Source organism: Triturus cristatus, chromosome 5_2 (assembly GCF_964204655.1).
Source record: "Triturus cristatus chromosome 5_2, aTriCri1.1, whole genome shotgun sequence".
NCBI lineage: Eukaryota > Metazoa > Chordata > Amphibia > Caudata > Salamandridae > Triturus > Triturus cristatus.
In genome coordinates this window covers 469,568,490-469,595,130 of record NC_140588.1, presented here as the reverse complement: position 1 = coordinate 469,595,130, position 26,641 = coordinate 469,568,490, and positions in this window count along the sequence as shown.

Below are 26,641 nucleotides of genomic sequence, written 5' to 3'. Positions count from 1 at the left end.
CCTTAATGCTATCCAAGAACTGCTTTACTGCCCAAGGCCTGCTGTTGCTGCACCAGGACTCATCTGCTGCTATGAGCTGGACTGCTGAATCCAGTCTGATTGTATAGACCCAGGACTCCAAGAAATCTCCAAGGGTTGGTTTGCTGGCTCCTTGTTCAAAGCTGCAGAGACATAACAGGATTGTTTTGACGTTGATGCAACTCTTCACAGATCTCCAAAGCTCCAGCCCAGCACAACACAGCTAGTCATTGATGCCGATGCATCACTTTGCAAGTCATTGCCTGCTCCAGTGACTTATTTGATACTGACGAAGCTCCACACCAGCATCGGCCCAGCATGACATATGTCATCCTCAGTGCTGACACACCAAAGCGCAAGTCTCCTCATTGATGATGCAGTACTTCAAATTGCAGGCACTCGTCAATGGCCCTGGACATCGCCACTGCACAGATGCATCTCAACATCGGACTCCGCATGGCAGCTCATCAACAAGCACAGACTCTGCTGCTTCTTGGCGCATCTCAAAGCCAGACCTTGCATTGCAGTTCCTCGCTGATGGCTTCTCGATGCTAGCTCACACAGCCCGCCCCAAGGGCTTCTCATCTCGATGCCCAGGCTACCAGGTACTCTCAGTGGACTGAATTCAGTCCTGTATACTGCCCTCTATCCCGGTTGCCCTGAACTTGTGACTTGGACCTCTTCCCCTAGACCGGATAACTGCAGTTGGCGCTTTTTGCTTCTTAATGCTTGATTTCGAAATAACATTTCATATTAAATATCTCAGGTTCCACTAACTGGAGTTTTCTCATTTTGGTGTCAAATAATTTAGGTAATTATTAATTGGTTAATTATTATTAATAATTAATTGGTAATTATATTAATTTTGTCATTTCTTTAGGAATGGGTTGTGGGGTTTATAGGGGTAAAGAGTGGGAAGTCATTTATTTTAATTATTTAATATATATTTGTTAATTAATGCTAATTAAATAATACAAATTTAAATTTGGCAATTGTGTAATTAATTTTAGATGTGAGTTGTGGGGTTTATATGTGTAAAGGGTGGGAAGTAATTTATTTTTAATTAATCATTAAGTAGTTGTTGCTCGATATTCATTTATTATTTTAAAATTAATTATTGAAATTGTGTAACCATTTTTAGGTGTGGGTTGTACAGTTTACAGGGGTAGAGGATGTAAATGGTTTTATGTTTAATTAATTAATTAATAATTAGTTGATCATTAATATTAATTTATCAATTGATAATTAATAATTGTTTATTTTTTGTGTGTGAGGTTTGGTTATATAGGGGTAACATTTGAGGAATAATTACATTTGTATCGGTTTAAATTTGTTTATTAATTAAAAAAGTATTTCTTTAATTGATAGTTAATTATGGTAATTATGGAGGTACATTTTTGAAAAATGTAGATGTATGTTGTGAATTGTGTGGTGTGATAGGGTAGGAAATAAAAAAAGAATACATTTATGTAATAATTAATGTTTTTATTTATAAATAATTTCTAATTAAAAGTAGTTATTTAAAAATGTATTTAGTATAATTGTTCTATGTATTTGTCATATCTATTTAACATTATAATATGATTCTATTTTTTTGATTTTTTAAATATTTTTATATATTTTTATTTTTTTATATTTTGTGCTGGTGATATTTTGTTTATTTTTAATTTTGAACTGACTGGAGTGGGAATAGTAATTTTTACTCCTCCGCTATCCAACACTTTCCCTAGTGTTGCACTAACTGGAGTAGGAATAGTATTTTCTACCCCTTCGATATCCAACACTTTCCCTACTGTTGCACTCACTGGAGTGGAAAGAGTCATTTTTACCCCTCTGCTATCCAACACTTCCCCTACTGTTGCACTCACTGGAGTGGGAATAGTAATTATTACCCCTCCGCTATCCAACACTTTCCCTATTGTTGCACCTACTGGAGTAGGAAAATTCATTTTTATTCCTCCGCTATCCAACACTTTCCCTACTGTTGCACTCACTGGAGTGGGAATAGTATTTTTTACCCCTCCGCCATCCAATACGTTCCCTACCGTTGCACTCAATGGAGCTGGAATGGTTATCTTTACCCCTCCGCTATCCATCTCTTTCCCTACTGTTGCACTGGAGTCAGAATTTCATTTTTATTACTGTGCTATCCAACACTTTCCCTACTGTTGTACTCACTGGAGTGGGCATAGTAATTTTTACCCCTCTGCTATCCAACACTTTTCCTACTGTTGCACTCACTGGAGTAGGAATAGTAATTTTTACCTCTCCTCCATCCAACACTTTACCTACTGTTGCACTCACTGAAGTGGAAAATTTAAGTTTAAAAATGTTTAAGTAGTTTAATGTTTAATGTATATTTTTTGTATTAGATTTTATGTTATTGGTGTATAATTATGTACATATATATTTATTTGTAAATTTGTATATATACAATTATAAAATAAATTAAAATTAATAGTTTATTAATTGTTTGAAAGTAAATATATATATTTATTATATTTTATATGCGTCTGTTTACATTTTTTAAATTAAATGTATTTGTTATATTTGTTGAAATGTATATTACATTTATTTTATTTTTTACAGTTAATTTTATTATTTAATATATTCAATAATATTTTGTATACATATATTAAAATCGATATTTTATACAACTATATTTTTTACATCAATTTTTTTTTTATATTTGTGTACTTACCATTATAAATATAGGATGTCAATATTTTCCACATCTATATTTATAACTCGATATTTGTGTTTGGGGATATTGTGGGGGGTCGATATTCTATCAGTGAACCAGGACAATGTCATCAGAAAGAAGGGACAAGTGTTGTTTCGCTTCAGACAACCCTGAATGTTTTAGCCACTCTAGGCACAACTTTCCAATGCTGTATGTTGTGACCACTCCTGCGTGTTGTGTCTGCATGTAACTAGGGTCTGGCCTATTTATCCTAAACCCTTTCGTGTTGTCAAGAAAACATGCCTGACATCCGTTAGTATCTAACAGCCACACTAACCATCCCTCTGGAATGGAATGTTAAGATTTGTATGTCCCATCTCTAAGTATGTCGTTCGTGTAATTTGTGAATTGCTGCCAATTCCCAAATGGTGCAAAAGTGGGAAATGTTGGTGTATTTAGACCATTTATCTTGGCCAAGCTGAGACAGGGCATCTGCTGCACAGTTTTATTCAGGAAAATTAGTTGTTTTGGTATGAGGCATGCTCTAAATAAAGCTTTGTTCCTCTGAACCGGCCAATCTTTAGTTCCCTATATAGATTTGAAATCAATATTATCTCTCTAGAAATCATACCCTTGTGTCGATAACTGGGAAATGAAAGATGCAGAATAAATCAACTTTTGTGTCAGTGAGCATATTTTCCATTCTTGCAGAAGGTGTAAGTTTATTTAAAAAAGCAAACTTCTGTCAAAATGTCTTTGAGCTACCCTGAGGTGGTGTCGGGCAGTGTTCCCTTTGAGTGTAATTAAATACTGCACCTGGAGCACTTGCTTTAAGTGAATAATGTTGACCACAATGGTGAAAACAGAACATTTAATCATAATTAGATGTACCATCACACATTTCTACACTATAGAATACAATGTAATGCTCTAAATCAGGAAACATTTAATGTATTGTGTTAATGTTCCAATTATCAGAGATAGTGCCAGGAGTGATGACATCATTTAAGAATATACAGAATACACAGAGGATTTGTCAGTCTCGGTCAGTCCAAATATATCATAGGTTACTTTATCCCAAACAATTCCATCAGGAACTGGAACAGCTGAAATGTTCACAAGGGGCGGGTCTCTTTGCACTTTGTGCGATAAAGAATGGGGTTTCAAAACCTCATCTACCAGTTCAACAGCAGAGCATTCTGAGAGGTAATGTCCATTCAGAAGCAAGAAAAAAACATTCACAAAACAAATCCAAAGGAAGAGGAAAAGATACAAAATTGTAATCCAAATGTATATCCATGGAGGGAGAAGGTATGCCTTTTTGAGCCAAATGAAAAGTTTATATAGTCCTCTCTGTGGAGGTGGGTCTGCTGAATCCTAAGAAAAATCATCAAAGTTGACAAATAAGCAGAGGCTGTTTGTACTAACATGAGAGGCTCATGAAGTTGTGTAGCACTAGTAGATGACTCTAATGGCAATATATTGTATACACCATCATTGTCTGATTGGAGAGTTGAAATCTGTGTGGTCATACATGACAATTGTACGGTATTTGCAGATGTAACTGGATTTAGTGACACCTCAGTGTTAGCTGTCCCCAGCCGGGTAGAACAAATGTCATTTTTGGTTAAAGCTGTTAACAGGACTTACTGTAAGGTAGTGAGTGGAGGCGGGTAGCTATCCCGGAGTCCTCGAGGCCTACTATGTAGAACCGGCCACATGATGTGGTTTGATGAAATTGTTAGACACAAATCTATTGTATTTGCCACAGGCAAGAGACAGTAAAATTACATTTCTGGTAACTTCAGCAGCCAGGACAGGCACAGTTCTCTTTAAGATGGCCCAAACTCCTTCTTGTTGATTATTTACTCCTGTACTAGATCCCCTATCTTTAGAATGCAACCAGGAGTTGCCGGTGCTTCCTTCCCTTTACCGGTGGTGGAACATTTCTGCTGGACTTTGCTCTGAGCATCTGTGAAGTTGTTCAGCTTCTGCAAAACATCCAAACATTCACCGACATCAAAAGGCATCCTCTCCGCCACTTTTCTGGGACTGTCAAGGTCTGGAACCCATATTTTAACACCAAAGAAAACTTCATAGGGAGTCCAACCACATCTGGATCTTCTAGGCAGATTGTTGAAGGCTCTCTGTACCCCATACAGGTGGTGAACCCAACTGTTACCTGAACCTAATACTCTAGCTGTGGAAGACTGCTTTAAGTCATGGTTTTTCCTCTCCACTGCCGTGTTTCCCTTGGAATTGGAGGGGGAGGAGCAATGAACAGGCACATTAAATTTTCCCATGTTGTTTCTGTAAGCCTTGGAGTCAAACCCTGGTATGAATACAATGTAGCTACTGCATATTTGCTGTTAAAGGTGTGCAAGTCCTTTATAACAATTTGAGCGTCAGCCGATCGCTGTGATCATACCAATAGGAATCGAGAGCAGGAATCCACTGCTAACATAAATTATTTGTATGACCCATCTGAGTGTAAGGCTCCTCCATGGTATAGATAATCACAAGCAAGAGGATTCTTTGAGAGCAGGAGAAGTGTTTGTGGTGGACGAGCTGTGGGGAAAACCTTTATCTGCTTCCACGTCACATTTAAGGACCTAGTCTTTAGAGTGTTTGTAAAGACCTGGTCACCAGTATTGTTGCTGCAATAGTGAAATTGTAGCCGCCACCCCTGTGTGAGCAGATGCTAGACCTTCATGTACTTCTAGGATCAGTCCTAACCTGTGATCTGAATTAGGTATTTCTCTATTCCCCACTTCAGGAATTTGAGCAAATGGAATATTTTGTGCATTTAACTGATAGGAGTATTTTAGTGGAAAACCTTTTGGTAAGAGGGTAGTATTGCATGCAGCATTGACAGCTGTCATGATGTCTCCATCTGTTCTTGTACTGGAACGAGTAATTACAGCGACTGCAGCAGTTTGCACTGTTGCTTTTGCAGCTTCATCGGCCATTGAATTCCCTGCGAAGTGTATTCCTACACATTGGTGGCTCAGTGTATGTATGACATGAGCCCGTGACAAACCTGCTTTAGGTTTAGCCAATTGTCACCAAAGCATCATATGCTTGATCATGTACCCTTTGGGCTCTGGTTCCGTTGAGGAAAAATACTTATTCTAAGACTGGAAACAATTATACAAATCACATACTGTAAGTGTGGGAAACTCAGGATTCGTATTCACAAGTGCAAGAACTAGAACTTTCAGTTCAGCCAGCTGTGCAGTGTCATCACCAAGACTGCTTGCTCCGTGTTTGTTTTATGAGGTTGTAATTCTCTGCCTTTCATTTACCCTTCACCGCTGGGCAAGAGGAAGAGTGTTGGTTTTGTGTCACTAGTGCAGGCTTGGCAGAACCATTAGTGTAGATTACAAAAACATACTGATCTACAGGCATTAATATTGTATTGGGCAGAGGATATTCCTGTTCTTATTGAATGTATGCTTGTGCTTGTACTATAGAGTCAAATGCATAACCTGCATATGTTTCTGTGAGTGAGTTGGCTCATTGTATCCATCTTCGATGTAAAACTTTCGCTTTGGGAACACTGGCCTTTGTAACCGACTCTAGGGCTGTAATGGAAGTCATGACAATAATTAGTTTTCCATGAGCCAATGATCTTTCTTTCACTACAACTGTCTTTACTGCCATAGGTATCTTTTCTGTCAGTGCAAAATGCATTTCTGCATTTGTAAAGAAGTTTGATTTATATGCAATTGGTACTGTGTCTCCTTCATTGAACTGACATGTGTATCTTGATGTACCCACAATTATCCGGATCACCAAATTTGTGGTATTGACACATGTATGTAAGTGTTTTGAAGCTCGCATGTCAATCTGTACTGAACGTAAAATCTGCCTGTGTTCAGATGTTTATTGTGTGCTTGAAAATTCTGGATGAATCAAGTTGTAAAACAATTTCACCAGTTGTGCATAATCTGGTATGTGTGTTCTGCCGAAATTTAGAAAACTCTTTTCAATGTGTTTGGAGGTTGTAAAATTGTACACTTCTCTAAGAAATGTGTTGGAAGGCTTTTGCCTTTAATTAACAGCTCGTATTTCACAAACAGGACACTGAGATAGGAAATCTTAAATTTTTAAAATTGCTTTTGTAGCCTATGTGAGCAAATCCTAAAATTATGTGATCTACTCTGGTTAAGTATGTTGTTAAGTCATCATCCGGTAAGTTTGTATCCTCAACATAGGACCATGCTTGGTCATCAAATTATTGTAACAGTTCTGCTACACTGGCTGAAAACAGCCTAGGACTATTCTTATACCTTTGGAGCAATCAACAGAATTGTTTTTGGGGCAATCAACAGAATTGTTTTTGAGAGCTTAAAGTGCTAAATGCTGTCACATACCTGCTTTCGGGTGCTATGTTTTGGCAGAACAACCCGATATCTACTGTGGTTTTATAGTTTTTGCGCACTACATTGTTCATTAGTGCCACTCTATGCATGTTTTGTACAGCAAATGTGTTTGTAGCAGTGTTCAAGTGTCTGTGATCTAAGACTAAATGATATAAATGGTCTGGTTTTATTACTGAAAATAAGGGATTATTCACTGGTGAGGTGCAACTTTCAATTACACCTTGATATTCAAGTTGTGTGAGTATCTCTCTAATTTGTTTTTTGGCCCCATGTTTAATGGGGTATTAGCTTTGTGGCTGTGGGCCGAACGACGTGGTAAGGGTATCCTTCATCCCAACCCACATGGTAGAGGTATAATACCAGAGCTGTGCTAAGGCCCACTCATTGGCATATGTGTATTTTACTAATTTGAGATAAGGTTGGAAAAAGCAGGTAAAATTTCTGCTTCTCCTTGTGGACAATCCATAACAAACTGAGAAGGCCAATCCTTTACAGCCAAGAGAATGTCATAGCTGAATGACAAGTTCTCCCAAAAAAGAAGATTGATAGTATGTTGTATATCCCCCTCCATCTGGAGTTGCAATTCATATAATTTACATGGGAAACTCATTCTCTGGTCCTGTATTTCCACTAAGACATTGTCACTTGTTGCTACTTCTGCCAGGCAGTGCATACAATTCCAGAAAACTAGTGTGACTGTTGCTGCACTGTATAGCATGGTAAGAGCCCACTCCAGTTCACAAGCTGAGTCCTCAATATCTGTGACATGTTTGGCTTTATTCTGAGCCACGTTCTTCCTTTTAAATTGAGGCTTTGACTGTAAGTTTGCCTTCCTTTTCTATTATGAAATCAAAAGAGTGTTGTGAGTCCTTCTTTGATTTCACACACCCTGATCTCTGCTCTGATGATCCTCCTCTCTATGAGCGTTTCACGGCCAATTCTTGAAAGGAACTAAAAGAACATGTATAAGTATCCTGATACTTATCGGGCTGTTTTATTGACTCCTGGGTATTCAAATTATAGCACTTTTCAGTGCACTCCTGTTGAGGAGATCTGCCCTGTGCTTTAGTCTTTTCTGCATTTTCCCACTGTTTTATATAGGACTCAGGTGACTGCTTCAAGTTATCTTTTTCAGAGTCACCCTTAAATTGTGGTTTATTAGGTCTGCCTCCCAAATTATCTTTATCTATGGATGTATAGGATTCTTTAATAATTTTCCGGACGTTTCCACTCCAGATTTACAGGAGAAAACTCCGCGAGTCACTGGCATATAGCCAACGCTGCTGCTTTCGCTTTAATATTAATTAGGGCCTGATTACGATGTCGGGCGGATTACGATGCAACTGAACACTGTTCAGTCGGAGTCCCATTGTTCCCTATGAGAATCCTTGTTCTGTCCGACAACACAGGCTCCTACAGGGAAATGGGGGGTGTGTGTAAAACCATGTAAAACCATCTAAAACCATGCAACCTGTCGCAGGCACCCAACGGTGCCAGCCACACAGTGCTGGGTTTTACAGGGGGGTCCCTTAGGTACCCCCTTGGCCCCCAACCAGAGGCCAGAGGATGAAGGGGGCCCTACTAGGGGCCCCCCAAATCACTTTCCAGCAGCCTTTTTGTGTCGGACTGGCCGATTCGGAAAGCCTGTTGGAAATCGACATGGTAATGGGTTGGTCGGAACACTGTTCGTAGAGGGGCACAATGCAGTTCCGACCAACAAGGATACTCTGAGAGCCAATTGGAATTGATTCAGAATAACCGCAACATCCTAATCTGACGCAGTCTAGATAATTCCAACGATCAGGCAGAGGCTTTCCGTCCAACATCGTAATGAGGCCCTTAGTATGATTAAGGATACTGCGGCAAAATTGCCGATTAATTTAATTCCCAAATCCAGGGCAGGGGCTGCCCTGTAATCTTTTTGGATCTGTAAAAGCAACTCAGGCAAAGCAGCTAATGATGGAGTACAATGTGTCGTGGAATAAACTGCAGCAAAGACTGTGCCCCAAGTGATGCAATCTTCCTCTGGGGAGGGGGGGTCATCCCCATTGGCAGGCATATTGTGAAAATTCTCTGTTTTTCTTAGGATCCCATATGTGGAAACACTGCTTCAAGCTGATTAGTTCTTTGTGCAATCCAGAACGGAATCTCATCACGTCTGCTAGGAACTTTACCCATTATTGCATTGCTTGACTAATTTCAGGCATAGCCAATTGTTAATGTGCAGCTTGAGCAACCCTTTGTGGGACAACCGATCTGGTTTTCATAACAAATTGTGCTAGATGTCTGTAGAGTATGACTAAATCACTAAATTTTGGTAGTTAGAGTATGACTAAATCACTGCATAGTTCTCCAAGCTCTAGGTCTTTGATGTTTGCTATATCTGGATGTGGTGTGTAACCTGCTATGACTGGCCATGTTGCTATCTTATTGCTGAGAGGACCTAGTATGATATTTTCGAATATATGTGGTAGGGTGCCTAGGAGCCAGTTCATGTGTTCCTGATAAATGAGTGGGATTCCTAATTTCACATATGCTCTACATTGATTTGATGCTGCTACTTCAGTGTATGTGTGAACATTTCCTGAGTTGCCCTTTACTACCGGGAATGTGACCCATGAATCAAATACCACTTTTGTGTGCGCTTTGTGGCCTTCTACCACGAACGAAACATCCACTCCTATTTGCGGGAGCCCATGTTGTAATAACATTTGTGTTAGTGCATGTCTACAATTAGGTGGTAAAACTACCTGTGCTCGATCAACCATTGAAGTATTTGGAATATATGGAATTCAGAGAGGGTACCTCTGTGGGGTGATCCTTTTAACGGTTCAAGCTTAAACAACCTACAGCCAGAAATAGGGGTTCTGTACTTAGCTGAGGAGGATTTTTCCTAACATCATGGATATCTCCAGTTAGTTAGTGAGTAGGGTCTTTGGGCACACACAAGTAAAAGTACTTGCGATACCCATTAAATGGGTACCCACGCGAAAACGTTAGTAGCACTATGTTGTACGGTTCGTACTTTCTTAGTAAAATTGTGCGTTTGTTGGACAACATAAATGTCAACATTGCTCGAGAATGAGTCCACGCCCACCATCAGGATATGTTGGCCTGAGTCCTGGCTAGCTCACAGTTCACCACCTGTACCCCTAACCTAGCAAGGTAACAGGTGGTATGTGCCACCTCTAAACATGACAACCCTGACTCCGCGGTAAATCATGGAAACAGATCTAAAGCCTTTTCATTTGGTAACTCATGTATGCCCAAAGGGAGACACAAGAAATACTTGAATTAGCATTTAAATTATTGTGCAAAATATGTGCACTGCAATTATCAATAGAAGGAAGCGAAACAGAGTAATCAGCATCAGAAGAATGGTAAAGAAAATGAACAGTCTAACCACTGTGGTGTTACATAGAAAATATGCTTATATTTAAGTATAGTTATGGTCATGGTCCTATCTAGCAGTCTGTATCCTTATGTGCCTAGGGTGGGTGACTCTGCCAGAATACCTGCAGGTGATGTAATTCCCCAGTCACCTGTAGGTATGTTTCATCTGGGATCCCATTTTGATGTAGAGCTGGGCACCATCCTTCTCAGAAGGTAAACAGTTTTCAGATGGGCTGGAATTCTGGCATGGGGTGACCTTGAGAGTGTCAGCAAAATGCTCCTTTCATTAAACAAAGGAGTGATTTAATTTATATAATAAACTTCACCCATCTATGTTGGGTCTGGATGCTTAGTGGAATGTCCACTGTATGGGGCCTGTGTTCGACATCATGGTCACAGGTTCAATCCCAGCGGGTCCACTCAGCATTTCATCCTCGTGAGGTCAATAAAATGAGTATCATTGAGTTGGGTAACGATAAACATCTGCTATGCGGCTCCAAGAGGCCTATGGGTGAATGTGCGCTTTACAAATATACATGTTATGTTTGTCATGCCAAAGCTGTAGTCAGGCTGTCATTATTGATTCTATCCTGACAAAGCTGTCACTGAGCGAACAATAACAAACAAAATTTCACACAGTGAGCATTAGCTTTCGTACAGAATGTTTAAAGGTTTTGGTAATATTCCTACGAAGATGTGTAAATGTAAGCAAAGTTATTTCATGGAATATTATCCCATACAGGAGCTCAAGCAAATGTGTGTCAAGTGTCAACGTTGAAGAAAAGATGTCAATTTTAAACTTGGACATGTAAAATGGTGGTGTTCTCATCCAGGCCTAATATGACCACATAACACAATGGTGTTAAATAGTATGTTATACTCTGCACATCTGTATATATATATATTGCATATAAACACACAAACATATACACAGAACACATATGTATGCATATATGTATATATTGCCAGCTACAATTTCTCAACGCTCTGGTGTGCATGTGGGTGTGAGAGCTCGATCAATCACAGAACAACCCCTTCTTTTTGAGGAAAAATAGATACCCACTCTAAAGTTGTTTGTGTAGTGAATTTATTCCAAAATCATTTGCAGCCTTAACAGGGTAACCAAACGCGTTTTGGAGAACACCCCTTTGTTCACAAGTAAGGAGCGCAGTCCCAAACACCAATCATAAATGTGATGGAAGGAGACAAACTTCATAAAGGGCTAAGTAGAAAAATTGCACACAATTAGAGCAAGATAACGTAGTGGTCATTTTGTAATCTACTCAAATTGCATGAAAGACCCCGCAACTTACCAGATAGCATGGTCACATGGAGCCCCTTACAAAACAAAAAAATAAATAAATACTATACAAGAATAATGAAAGCATTCAACGTTACAAAATAATAATATTTTACAAATACATAGTATGTACATCCTAAACAAATGAGGGGGTAAACTGAAATAATAACGGTTGCACCCGACATGTAAATCAGAAGCAGATATGCATAAAGAAATAATCACTTCTCACAATGAGAACATATCATATAAATTGCATTTGTGCACTAATAAATTCAACATCTAGGGTACACGTCAAAAAGATTGTATGCCTAAAAGGGGGTAAATGCAAATTACTGCCCAAGTGGGCATTGTCAGTATCTGTAATCTGCACATTGAGTTTTTTAAGCAATCAGTTCTATTAATCGAAACATATAATATGATTGTATGATGGAACAATGCATGCATTCACCAAGTATGCCTTTACAAAGCATACGCTACCAAGCATGACTCACTACCACGCATCCCATTACCACGCATGTCATTTCATCATGCATTCATAAGGACATATTAAAAGTGCAATTACCACGCATACAGCAACCACGCATACCACTACAATGCATGCATTTATCTCTAAATTGTGCTATATGCGGTAATGCCTTACTGCATTGTGCTTAACCTGTCGGAGTAAAGGCATGCACACGCGTTTCCTGTTGAAATTCGTTTCTCAACTGAATTCCAACACAGCCGCCCATGGCAATGCATAGTTTAGATCTATCCTGTTTTAGACTGCAGAGTTGCATCTTTTAACATTTGATGCTCTTTGTCACAGTAAAGATAACCACATAGTTACGTTGGTTTCTGTCAGACTCCGATTGGTAATTCAATTAGTTCAAATGAAGCAGCATGATCTTGAGGAATATCAAGGTGTATAGTGTAATATTTTCATCCCTTTTGAGCTCACCATGGGGGTAACAGTCCATTCTATACTCCAGGTGACAACGACACACTCACTTTTAAGTCAAACATGAAGTGGATGTTGTGTTTCAAGTAAAGAAAACAAACCTCTTTAGGCATTTAAACATATGGGCGATTATTTGATTGCATCAACATTACATAGATGCACACCGGCTATGCCATCAAGTGCTTATATTACATGAGTAGATTCACGATTATTAATATTACTCTGGATGCTCATGTTTAAAGATATACTCACTCATATTGTCAGCAAGTACCTGTGAATTCCGGCATTGCCTGCTTTTTTATTAAGATTGCAATGTGAACAAATGTGATAAAATAATCACAAAGTTACAGGAACAGCAGACTTAAGATTTTCTTTTAGTCTGACCCATGCTAACATTTCCTTTTAGAGCGGAGCCTCCCGTCCTGAGCTGTTGCCAAGTGAGGTGAGGTGTCTTACTCGTAATTTATGGGTAAGTTTACTTTATGTCTCAAATTTCACTGTACACTTACGAATTTACAAAGTTATTAGACACAAACATTTTATCTCTTTGTCTTTCTTGTTCTCCACAGGTGTCACCAGTATATCGTACCAAAAGTGAGACTTCTGGTGATGTAGGTTGTATTTGTTTCAAACTAACCTTCTTGTTATATATAGTTTTTCACTTTATCACTTTATCACTTTAGTACGCAGTAGCATTTAAAAATCTAGGCCCTGAGGAAGGCCACGACACCATTGGGATCACACTTGCCGAAACATGTAGACCTGTTTACTGGACAGATGCAGTTAATATTTCTACACTCCACATGCACTGTTTTTAATCCTGACCCCAAGAGTTAACTAATAAAGCTCTTTTTTCTCTTGGGAGTTAGTTTTACACCACACATCTCTCCTTTTGCACTGCACCCATCACTCAAGCATTGTAGTGCTTTACATCTGTTGGATTTTAGTAGATCCTACACACGAGTAGTATCTAAAAAACATCCCTGAGCTCCTCCCTCATAGAGAGGGGGTTGTAGCCCATGGATGCACTAGGTGTTTCAGCCAAGAGGAGAAATCCTAGATGATGAAGCATACCACTTCAGTGGGTGATGGGATTCTGTCCTTATTAAAGGATTCCCCCAATGTATGATTGAGAGCTTTTGCTTGTGTTCTATATCTTGAGTGCTTTTTAAGCCTGCTAGACCCGTGGATAACTAGGTGTTTTGCAATAGTTGTGTTGGGGAAATTATCTGCACTGGTCTTAATACTTTCTTTGGACCCTCCACTCCCGGTTTTTGTACCATGGTTTCCATTCAGAAGTTGTTACAAACACTTAAAAAAGGGGGGGGGTTAATAAGAATTGAAGATGCAGTCAAATCCGTGCTTCTTATATAATATATCAAATACCAACAGCCCTTCTCAAAGATGCCTCTCGATCTATTGTCCATGGCTATTTAGTTACTAACCAATCATTGAGATTCAATTATGAACAAACTGTCAGCAAACCATATTAGTATACTGAACTGAGATTTATCACCTGAAGAGTAAAAAAGGAAGGAAATTCGGCTGCTGAGAGCCACCCGGACCTTTACCATACATTTGCCAGGCTGTGCTACTAACCTTTACCACGTATATGCCTTAATCATTGCTTTACAGCAAAATTCAAAGTAAAGGCATGTGTGGTAACACATACTTGTATTTAAATCCTGTTTAGTAAAGGTAGGAGTGTTGTAATGGCTGTGATGTAAAATTATCCTTAGTAATGGGCGCATTGTAATTGCTGTTTCCCATATAATACAAATTACGTTCATGCAGTAATAAATTAAACATGTAAGGTTCATGCCAAAAGATTGTATGCTAAGAATAAATACAAAATACTGCATTTAGGCATTGTGGGTATCTGTAATCTGCACATTGTGCTTAGTGGGTAAAAACCAATAACACACAAAAATTATAACTGAATGTACAACTGTGAAATCCAACCTCAACAGTTTAGAAGACATAAACTTAAATAGAAAATCTTATTTCAAGAAGAAAATCTTATTTCAAGAAGAAAATCTTGCCTCATTTTCATTCTCACAAATCTCACTTGCCCTGTGACAAAGAAAAAGAAAGTGATTAAACACAATTAATACATGATTGCACAAAGAGTTATAAGAGTGACAGAACAGCAGGTCATTTCCAAAAACTGCATATGTACACACAAATATATCAGAAAATACTTTAAAAAACATAAATGTACATTAGGTTCCTCATCAGTGTTGAGCCCATTAGGGGCCAGTGTGTCTAGTTGCAGGATATACCTTAATTAAAGACATCTCGAAGACCGTGTTCTGTCACCTACTCTCTTTGTGTATGGCATTCTGTCAAGAGCAAAGAATCGAAGATATTTGCTGTTGGCCTCGTGAACATATGTGAAATGTTTGGCCACTGGGTAATGTTTAGCACCACCATCGATAGATCTCAGATGTCCCAAAATAATAACAGTTTGATGTGTGCTCCTTACAAACTATTTCTTACGTGGGCAAATTAACACGTAAACCACAAAATAAGATTTTGAAAGAAGGATGCTTATAAATAGTTCTGTTCACCTCGTGAAGAGGTGAATAGTTTTGGAAGATATGCCTATTATTAAGACAAGCTTTCCACTGCTTGAACGTGAAGAAACATGGCTGGTGTTGCTTGACAAGATAGATGTTATTGATGGCATTTTTACTCAGTCTATTCTTTAAGGTTGTGCCTCTTTTAAATGTCACCCTTGAATGTTCTCCAATGGCATCCACCAGACTCTCCTCACTCATCAGAATCTGCTAATGTTTCCTCAGAATACGTCTGATATCACTTGCCTTGTGATTGTAAGTAGTGATGTATCTCAAAATACTGGAATCGGATACTGATGTAACTCACCTGAAAATTAGCAGTTCCTCTCTGCAGATCTGTTGCACTTGTTAAAGAGCAGAATCCAGTGTGAATTCAGATTTCTTTAAATCTTGCCAACATAATCTTGCACACCTGTTTGAAAGCTTCCTCATAGGCAAGAAAGTGTCCAAAAATGTTTTAGTTTTCATACATGAGGATCTGCGGATTCACTACAGCGTTCAGCATGGCCCTGTGCGAATCCTCACAGAACCACTCACACACTCTCTAACACACCCACTCACACACCCATAAAGCCACTCTCACACCCATACAGTCTCTCACACATCCTTTCAAAGACCCAGAGAACCACCCACATATCCACTCACATACACACGTAAGTACTCACACCCCCAAATACCCCCGCAACCGCTCATACACCCATATAGCCACTCACAGGCCCACAAAACCTCTCATGCACTAGCTCACAGACCCACAGAGCTACTCACACACCCACTCACATGCTCATTCACATACTCGCACAACCACTTACACACTGACATAAGCATTCAGACAGCCATACAGCCACTCACAGACCCACAAAACCACTCACACACCCGCTTACACACCCACACTACTCATATGCCCACTCATACACCTACAAACCCACTCACACACCTACTCACAGACCCAGTCACTCACACATGCACTCACACACTCATGCACCCACTTACACACCTATACAACCACTCACACACCCAATCACACACTTATACAGATACTCAAGAACCCACTCACACACCACAAAACCACTCACACACCCACTTACATACCCACACAAACACTCACATACCCATACCGCCATTCACACACCCATACAGCTACTTACTCACCTGCTCACAGACCCAGCCAGTCACACATGCACTGACACACCCACCAGACACTCATACACCCACTTACACACCTACAGAACCACTAAAACACCCACTCACACATCCAGGTTACAGGGATGTTACAGTCAGGAAAATAACAATTAAAAATCATAGGAATTCACTGAAAAAATCAAAGTTTACAGGTAAGTTAGGAAATAGCATTACAAATCTTAGCAATTCACTGAAAAAACCAAAGGTTACAAGTATGTTATAGTTAGGAAATAGAAATAAATAACCTTAGGAACACACTGAAAACACAAAAGTTGCAGGGACCTTTTAGTTAGGCTCAGATGTTACACACACAAAACCATAGAAATTCAGCAGTTATAGTTACCTGAGCTAACTATAACTTTGGCCCCCGCAATGCACTGGTTATGACCTCATATATTGCATCACTCATGACATGGTCAGTGACATCACTCATGCCATCACTGATGAACAAAAAAGTGACACCAAAACAACTAATAAGGAGAACCTAAGATATTCTTTTTTTTAAGTTGTAAATCAAAATAGTGCCGAAAAGCATTAAGCACCATCTATGGTCATATGGTTGTGCTTGACCGGTACCTAGGCATGATTTAAGGCTGACTGCAATAAAGCACGTGTCAGATACAGAAACCAGGTACATCTTGATCCGAAGTTTTACGTTCTGATTTAATCTCTGAAATGGAAGTCAAAAATCCTCACCGAGGCAAGGCAGTAGGCTGTGTCTGAGAAGGGCTCCACAAGGCCAGATAGCCGTTAGAGGAGGTCCCAGTGAAGCCGTTGATGTTTGGCAGGAAAGTTCTAAGTGAGAGAAATTTAAATTCACACCCAAGGAAAGTACCCCACAAGCCAGATTCTTTTGACGTCATACTCAGTATAGATTTCTGCATTCCGATTGTTACTTTTTTAGAGCTTAGCTGCCTCCAGCAGGGCAAAGCTGCATGTTGCAGCCTAAAAGTGCTCCACAAGGCCATATACCATGTCTGCAATGTCCAGCTGAAATATATGTGCTGCTGTGGAAATGCACAGAGCAGGAGCAACCGGACTCTTTGGCCCTTGGGCAACACAACAATTTTGTCAGACTGGCTCAACAGGTTTCTCCTGGTCCTCCAGGCATCTCCAGAATTAAAAGGTTTCCAAGTCTCAGGTTTTTCAAGATCATAGGTGAAGTGCAATTTAAAACAGCCTGGGGTCCCAGGACCTCAGGAACAGCACCTGGAGGTCAAGACTCACTCCAGCAAAAACCACCAGAAGCGTCCAGGGTAGGTCCAGAAGGAGCTGGTCAACTGGGCTCTTCAGAAAAAGGACTTCTAGTAGCTGGTTGCCTCCCTGTAGCTTAATAGGAGGTCAGCCATATCACCCTTGGAGTCCGCTTCTTTGTCCTGGGTACAGGTCCAACTTTTCAGATCTTCTCACAGTCCTTCTTTTGTCTTCGCATGGTCGGGTAGTGTTCTTTAAAGGGTGACCAGGGATGCCACATTTATGCCTGTCACCAGCCTCTGAGTGGGGGTGACTCCTGTGACCCTCCCTACTAAATTGGGAGAAAGTATCCCAGGGATAAGCCTACCCACTTTGCAGCAGCTCCTGTGTGCCCTACTGAAAACCATCCCACATTGCACCTCTCGTCCCAAATCCAAGATGGCAAAATCCTTCTTCACTTGTGCAGAGCCTGTGCCCATTGACAGGTGTGCCCATGGAAAGGAGCACACCATTCTCATTTCACACCAGTCCGGGGGCAGCTCCTCTCCCACTGCAATTGGTGCATGCATGACTAGTTGGAAAAAGAGGGCCCTGCCCAAGTGTCAGATAACATTTGTCTGTGACAGGGTAGGTCTTTTTGAAGTTAATTGAGGTCCTGGGAACACCCCAGATGGTCACCTTGCCAGAGGAACAGAACACTTCCCACACCCAAGGTCTTTGTCTCAGCTCTGGGAGCAAGTTCACACCCAATAAAGGGTACTATTCAGCTCCTGACTGGCAGTTACAGTTAATGTAAATGGGGTCTAGAGGCTTTAGTCAGGGAAAAGGTAACTTTATAAAAGTTTCCAAAACATTTACTACAAATCCAACTTTATGAATGAATTGGGCTTGTAATATACATTTTTAAAAGTTCAATAATTCATTTTGTAGCTGTTACCTAGCCAAATATAACATTATTAATGTTAGTATTGTGTCCCTATGCTTTCCTAGGGAACAGCTAACCATGCTACAGTGGAAATAGTTTTAAGGGCCTTTTTACTGTAAGACCATATTGAACATAAAGCTTTTACATGTGCTAGATTTAAATATCCTGCCTTGTGGGCAATAAGCACTACTTAGAGGTAACTAACTAATAATCAAAAGGTGGGCTTTTGGCTTGGCAAAAAGGGTTATTTTGGCAGGCTGAATTAGCAGTTTTAGAATTGCACAGACAGGCTACATTGGTAGGCCTGCAGCTATATTTGCACTGTCACTGTAGTGGGTAGAACGGCACACTGGGTGATTGTTGTGCTATACCTTTTGCTCTGTTGTATATGTTCTCTCGCGCAGCAAGTGCACATACGTGAGTGGTGTTTCACCTTCATCACCACTCACGGGCTCTGCATACCACGTGAGCCAGAAAGGTTTTGTTCTCCATGTTCTGTTTGATCTGCGCGCAGATGAATGTTTCTCTTCAAAGATTACTGTGCTTTATTTATACAAGTATCAAGGACAGTTATGGCAGTTCCTGCCTGGTTGTTGTGCTGTCCAGACCTGTTGCTGTGGGCTCCTTATTACTTGGATCTAAAATAAATTCTTTTTTTAGATTTTATTGGCTGACTTGCTTGACTTCTCATTCCTGTGGTGGGGCTTTTCTGTCTGGATCTCTGTACCACATTTTGGCGACGATTAAGGAATGAAAAGACACAATGGGGAGCCCACAGATCTTCCTCAGTAGCACTCTTCTTTGGGGTAAAGTGCTATACATACTTTTTCTCCCTGGCTCAAGGCACGCAGGAGGTTTTCACCTCATTTCTTCAAGCTGCTGTCGCTGGATCAAGAAATGCAAGAGGTTTTCGCCTTCCTTTTTAAGCAGCTATTGCTAGAGCAAGGTACGTAGGAGGTTTACACCTCATTTCTACAAGCTACTGTTGTTCGGGCTAATTGTGGTTTCGCTTCTACAAGTCAAGGTTTCCATTACAGAATATTCTACTGTGAGCCTTCCTTCGCATCACAGCAAAAGTGTCTCTTACCCCTGAATGTTCGTGACCTCACCTTGAGCAGCATCTTCACTTCAATTGGTCATTTTCTGCATGCACAGAGTGCACCTGGTACCCATTTTAAGGATTCAGCTTACATGTGATCAATTGGGAGAGTCCTTGCCTGTCTACAACGGTGACAGGCACACCTTGTGAGTACTCTGCTTTTGCTAACTACTTTTATCTTCACAAATAATTATGGCAGCTGCTAATTCTGCACTCAACTCTTTGGCACAGTTGGCTTTGTTTCTTCAGCACCCTGGCAAACCTCCTGTGCAGTGGATGCTTTGGATCAGAGCTTTTGAGAACTATTTAATTGCTGTTGGTGCTGATGGATATGTTCCCAAACACAAAGCAGCTATTCTCTTTAGCTTTTTGGGTCATGAAGACCAACAAGTATTTGACAATTTGCCCAGAATTCTAACACCCACTGATGAGGAAGATGAATGGGATGTTTTTCTGGAAGCCAAAGCTCGCCTTCAAAAGAAATTCAGTAATGAGCCAAGCATTTTACTAGAACGCTTCAATTTTGTGAAGAAAAGACAAACCTGTGATGTGTCCATGGAGGATTATGTATCTGTTTTGAGACACCTGGCTACCAACTGCAACTTTGGGTCTTCATTGGATATTTACTTAGGTGACCAGTTTGTATATGGCTGTTCATCCAAGAAGATACAGGAGAAGTTACTATGTTTCAGAGATCCATCTCTTAGTGAAGTTTTAACTGTTGCTAAAGGCGTAGAACGCTCCAGTGAGTCTTTTAAAGTTATGGGTCAGGAAATGGCTGCTTCAAATCCAGTTCACATTGTTGATAATGAGGTGGATGTCAATGTTGCAAAACCCAACGTTTCCAAGTCCATTTACAAAACTGTGACCTTGTGTTTCAGGTGTGGGTCAAAATCTCATATAGGTAATTCACCTCATTGTCCAGCTTTTGGAAAACATTGTGCTAAATGCTAAACACATTAGTCATTTCGATATTGTATGTAGGATGGGCAAAAATCAGACTAGGGTCAATAGTGTGGAAGGACCTTTGAACACTGAGACTCTTGATCTATCCAATATATTACTTAGTCTTGATGTGTTGCAAATTTCAGATAAAGAAATTAAGGATCCCATTTGTCAGGTAACAATAGATGGGATCCTCTCTCTGGACATGATGTGCGACTCTGGTGCTCCCATCACCATTATTTTGGATGTGTTATTCTACTCTAACTGGGGTGATGGGGCACGTCTGCATGGCTCTGATGTCCGTCCCAAAGCCTATGGGGAACAAGAAATTGACATGGTGGGATTTTTCTATGATCGCATTACTTGCCTAGGGAGAAATACTTGCCTAGGGAGGACCTTACAAACTAAGATTTATGTTGCAAAAAAGGGTAAAACCATTGTTGGTTGGAAGAATCTTGCCAAATTGGGTATTTATTTAGTTCCTGGTGGTGATCCTCCAGTCAGGGTTCATGGTTTTCCAATTGCCACGGTTTACTCAATTGAGGAGTCTGGTATGGCAATATGGAAAAAAAAATCCCTGCGGTATTTATTGACTCTTTAGGTTGTGTGAAAAACTATTTACAGAATATTTTGTTGAAGAAAAGCTCTACTCCTGTTACTCACAAAGTTTGCTCTGTTCCATTGAATGTTAGAGATGAGCTAAAGTCTTTGCTTGATTAAATGTCACCTGAAGGTGTGATTGTTAAGGCAGAAGCATCTGAATGGGTCTGTCTCATAGTTATCGTACGTAAGAAAGATAAGAGTATTTGATTATGTGCAGACTTGCGCAGCCTTAACAAATGCATTGTTATTGAGATCCACCCTTTACTTAAAATTCAGGAGTTGTTGGCCAAAATTGGTGGCGCGCGGCACTTTTCCCTGCTGGATTTAAAGTCTGCATATCATCAAATTCCTCTTCATCCTGACTCTCAAATATTCACCACATTTGTTACGCCTTTTAGGGCCTAAAGTTTACCAGACTTCCTTTTGGACTGGCATCTGCTGCCAGTGTTTTTCAAAGATTGATGGACATCATTCTGGAGGGCATCACTGGCGTACAGGCCTACCAGGATGATGTTCTCATCTTTGCTAAAACCATGGCTGAGCATGATTCTGTACTGACCCAGGTTCTTGGTAAATTCACTGAGTTTGGTATTACTTTAAGGTTGGACAAATGCCAGTTTAATGTACAAGAGTTTGATTATCTGGGTCATTCTGTGAGTGCACATGGTATTTCACCAAAACTTTCTCTGATCAAAGCTATTCAAGATGCACCCATTCCCAGAGATTAGGATTCACTTCGCTCATTTTTGGGTTTATGACTGAATATTATTCAAGATTTGTGGATGGGTATTCTTTCCTAGTGCAACCGTTAAAGGAGTTGTTACAGAAAGGTGTGAAGTTTATTTGGAATGATGACACACAGGTTACCTATGAAGCAGTGAAATAGTTGATTATTTCAGCGCCTGCACTTTTTCCGTTTCAGTCTGATAAGGAGTGTATCCTTACTGTGGGTGCCAGTCAAATTGGTCTGGGTGCAGTTCTATCACAAAGCATTCAGGACAAAGAGCGTACAGTTGCCTTTGCTTCACGCTCCCTTTCCACTGCGGAGTCATGTTACAGCACCATAGACCGTGAGGTGTTAGCTTGCTCATGGGCTGTGGAAAAGTTCAAAATGTTTTGATGGAGACAGCATTTCACCATGTTCACTGATCACAGACCTTTGTTGCATTTGTTTAATGGGAATGGCTCTGGAAGGGCCTCTTCTCTCTTGGTAAGGCTAAGATCTAAATTACAAGAACACAATTTCACTTTAACAGACATACCTGGTGGGAACAATGTAAGAGCTGACTGTCTGTCAAGACTGCCCATTCAGGATGATTCTAAAGGGGACGCGCTTTCAACGCTGGGATTCTGCATTTTAAACCTACCGTGATCGTGGTGAGGAGCAAGCAACCGCCAGTGGGGGAATCCTGGTTACTCCCTCTATCGCACCGACGCCGTGAGGGGAACGGACCAGTCAGAACCACACCGTCCAGCATTCTACGCTCCCGGCGCTGCGGGTGACGTCACCTCAGCTGGCCGGAACACCTCATAATTCGCCGGGTGCCACCGCAGCGCGGGACGCGCTTTCAACGCTGGGATTCTGCATTTTAAACCTACCGTGATCGTGGTGAGGAGCAAGCAACCGCCAGTGGGGGAATCCTGGTTACTCCCTCTATCGCACCGACGCTGTGAGGGGAACGGCCCAGTCAGAACCACACCATCCAGCATTCTACGCTCCCGGCGCTGCGGGTGACGTCACCTCGGCTGGCCGGAACACCTCATAAGCCACCGGGTGCCACCGCAGCGCGCTTTCAACGCTGGGATTTTGCATTTTAAACCTACCGTGATCGTGGTGAGGAGCAAGCAACCGCCAGTGGGGGAATCCTGGTTACTCCCTCTATCGCACCGACGCCGTGAGGGGAACGGCCCAGTCAGAACCACACCATCCAGCATTCTACGCTCCCGGCGCTGCGGGTGACGTCACCTCGGCTGGCCGGAACACCTCATAAGCCGCCGGGACGCGCGCAGGCAGCGCCCGGGCGAAGCCCGGGCCAAGGGCGGGCCCGTCCTTGCCCGTCATAGCCCGGAGTAGGCTGGGCTGGGCCACGTTATTTGGTTGGAGTGTCGCAGAAGAATGCCATTGGAGAGACCCAGCAATAATTAAAGGTACTGTTTACACCTGTGCTGGATTGTCAGCCCACATATTGCTTACTTCTGTATCCTAAAAGCCCCGTGTCTGAAATATTTGCCTCCTGTAACCAAAATGATCAAAGCCAAGGGTACCTTGGGCAATAGGGTGGTGGGTACCCTGGATGCATTTTTATCAAGGGCTAACTCAGTACTGACCCAAGAGATCTTGGACACAGAACGCAGACTTTCTTTAGAACCCCTGAACTCTACGAACAGGCTATCAGCTACACCAGAACTCCTCTTATATTATCAGATCTAGGTGCCACTGAGGGGTCCTTGTTAAATACATCGCTGTCTCAGACTATTGAGGAGACGGACATACCTGAGGCTGAGGAAGCAGCAATCGTGGATAAAGGGATGATTACCAGGGGAAAACAGGGCAAAAATAAAACAATTAAGGCACCAAACCCGAGAAAGAAGGGAAAAAGGGAATACAAGCCAGTGGGTGTGCTGGAGCAGGATTTTCTGATAAAAATCTATAGGGTTTTGAAGCTCTGGTTTGTCTATTTGTCATAAGTTAACATTATTAATTATTAATTACTAATTATTTGTTTTGTGTAAGAGTTTTTACTTATCAACATGTATGTATTAACAAGAGAGAACTACACGTGGGAACGCGTATGTGTTGCCTATTGACAATGTGCATGTTTTATTAAATAAACGTTGCTGAGTGCTGTTTATTTTAAGTACGAAACGCTTTTGAATTAATGCTTTTCTGTGTTGCTAAAGCTAGATAATTACATACACATAAGGGTATTAGTGGGGTTAACACTGTTTAATCATTATGCTGTGGTAACGTTGTTTTTGTCTCTTTTAATTAAGATGGTCCATTTTGGCCTAACCAAAAATGTCCGCCGTTTGCAGCCTGGCCTTGAGTGAGAATTTGTGATGAGAGGGCCTTGCTGAATATGATCACGAGACATTTGATCACAGTCCTTGCCTGGTTAAAACTTTCCGTGAGGACAGCAGCAGTTCTGGGCAGGTTTCCAGATGTATTGGACAGCCTTGGAGGACAAAGGAGCTGTTAAGAAAGAACTCTGAGCATTGTGTCATCGCTGAGGAAATGTGGTCGCTAAAAGATACTTTTTTTATTTTTGGTTCCTGTTCTGTCTTTTTATTTTTGTGATTTCCTGAGCGGAGATTTTCCAAATGTAGCAATGCTACATCCTTTCCTGCTCGCTCTGCTCAGCGGTTCGGCGGACGTGTAGAACATTTAATGTTTCTTTAATATTGCAAGTTTCGTTATAAATATACTAGACTAGAGAGGGTCTGTGTCATTGCATTCGGGATTTTGAGGCCCAAACCTGCGTTGGTGAGGATCGATGCTGAGAGGACGGTGACTTGGGAGATTTCTACTGAGAGACTTGTCCTGATGACCCATTCTGACATTTAGCTAGAATAGGTAATTATGAGAAAAATGATTTATTCTGATTAATTTCTTTGACTAATTTAGATAAAGAATCATAATTTTAAATACGGTGTTGGTGATTATTTCTTGTCAATTATTAAGTACTCTATTTGATTATTGATGTATAGATTGTTTAGATGATGACAATTGCAATAGCTAGGTCTTATCGACCTCGGTGTAGATGTGGGGTTTAGGAGTTTTCTTTCCACAGGTTCAATGCTGGTGGAGTATTTGAGTGTATGTTAGTGAAATGGGCCCTAGTGTATGGTGAGTGTATGTGCGTGTAACTGTGAAATTACTCTATCCGTGGAAGTAGGGAGATTTTGTACACCCCAATCTGCATCAAGTTCCTGGTAGCAGAGGATGGTTATTGATGATTGTCTTGATCTGATTAGATTGCTTGTACATTAGCTTATTGATTATTGATTATTGATTGATGTTGGTATATGTACTAATACTATATGTTGGAGTCGTCATGTTGAGTTATATGTAGTGCTTCTGGAACTTGGGAGCTAGTAGCAGTTCCGTAGTAGGGCAGAGGGAAGTATATGCTGCTCTCGGGAAAGACGGGATTGTTGGTCCTGTATGTATGCAGGAAAAAGAAAACGTGTGACAATCGAAGTTGCGCGTCACATTGTCTGGATTCGGAATCAGTGACATTGTTGTATGTTACTATTAGAGAGATTTCTGGTATATAAGGAGTGCGTATGGTAGTGAAGGTTATCTGTGAAACTCTGGTTTTAAGTCCCAGGGATCCGTAAGGTTCGCCGTTAAAGCTTATCGCGGGAGAAGTAATAGGTATTCTCTGAGCTTGTTTGAGAAACTGGGTAGAAGTAAGCTGCTTGGTTAATGTGTGTTATAATTCTGTAGTAGAGCAGATTGTTCGCTGTTCTCGGGAAAAGCAGGATTCTGTGTGTATGTACTATATTTTTCTTGTATGAATGTGAGTGAATGCGTATACATTTAATTGATTGTAAGACTCTTTGGACAAGTCCTAGAGGAAACAATTAAGGAATGTATGAAAGAATCCCGTTGATTCTTGTGAAATAGATTTTCTTTACTATTCTGTGGTTAGCGAAGCAGACAATGGAGATGTTTATATGTTGTAACTAATAGATTTTGTAAAATTTGACACGAAGTCTACTGAGAAATTTTGTAAAGGAGGGGTAGACGAGTGACAAGAGACAGAAGACAGAAGCGACTGCAGCGACTACTGACGTCAAACAGACCGCGCTCTGATTGGATATTAGATCAGAATAGTGCTCGCGCTGAGATTGGTGCGTTGGTGTGAGCCGCGCAAGGATTGGTGGAGCTATTCTAGTGACGTAAACGTTCCAGGATTGGTGCGTTAGTGTGAGTCTCGCTGTTATTGGTTAAAAAATCATATTGTGCAGTTGTATTACGGAAGGGATTAGAAAGTTTTGGTAAGCGTTAAAATGTATTACCAAGAAGAGAAAAAGAAAAAATCTTTGTTCAGAAGGATTAAAAATTGGTTCGACAAGGATAAAGATGTTAAAACGAGAGAGGGTGAATTATTACCTCCACCGAAAACGCCTGCATCCTTCATGGCTGCGCGATATGGGTATCATACCTGTATATGGTTGGAGAATTGGGTTAGGTATACCAAAGAAGATGGAGTTTTAGCATTTCCAGAACATGGTTCATTTAATCTGGCCGTGTTGAAAAATTTACGGGAAAAGATGTTATGTCTTGACCCAAGACTAAGGCCGACACAGTTCGAGGCTTTAGTGGAATGGGAAGAGGAAGTGCATGAGCGAGAGAAACAGAGGTCTGGAGGCAACTATAGGTATATGTTCG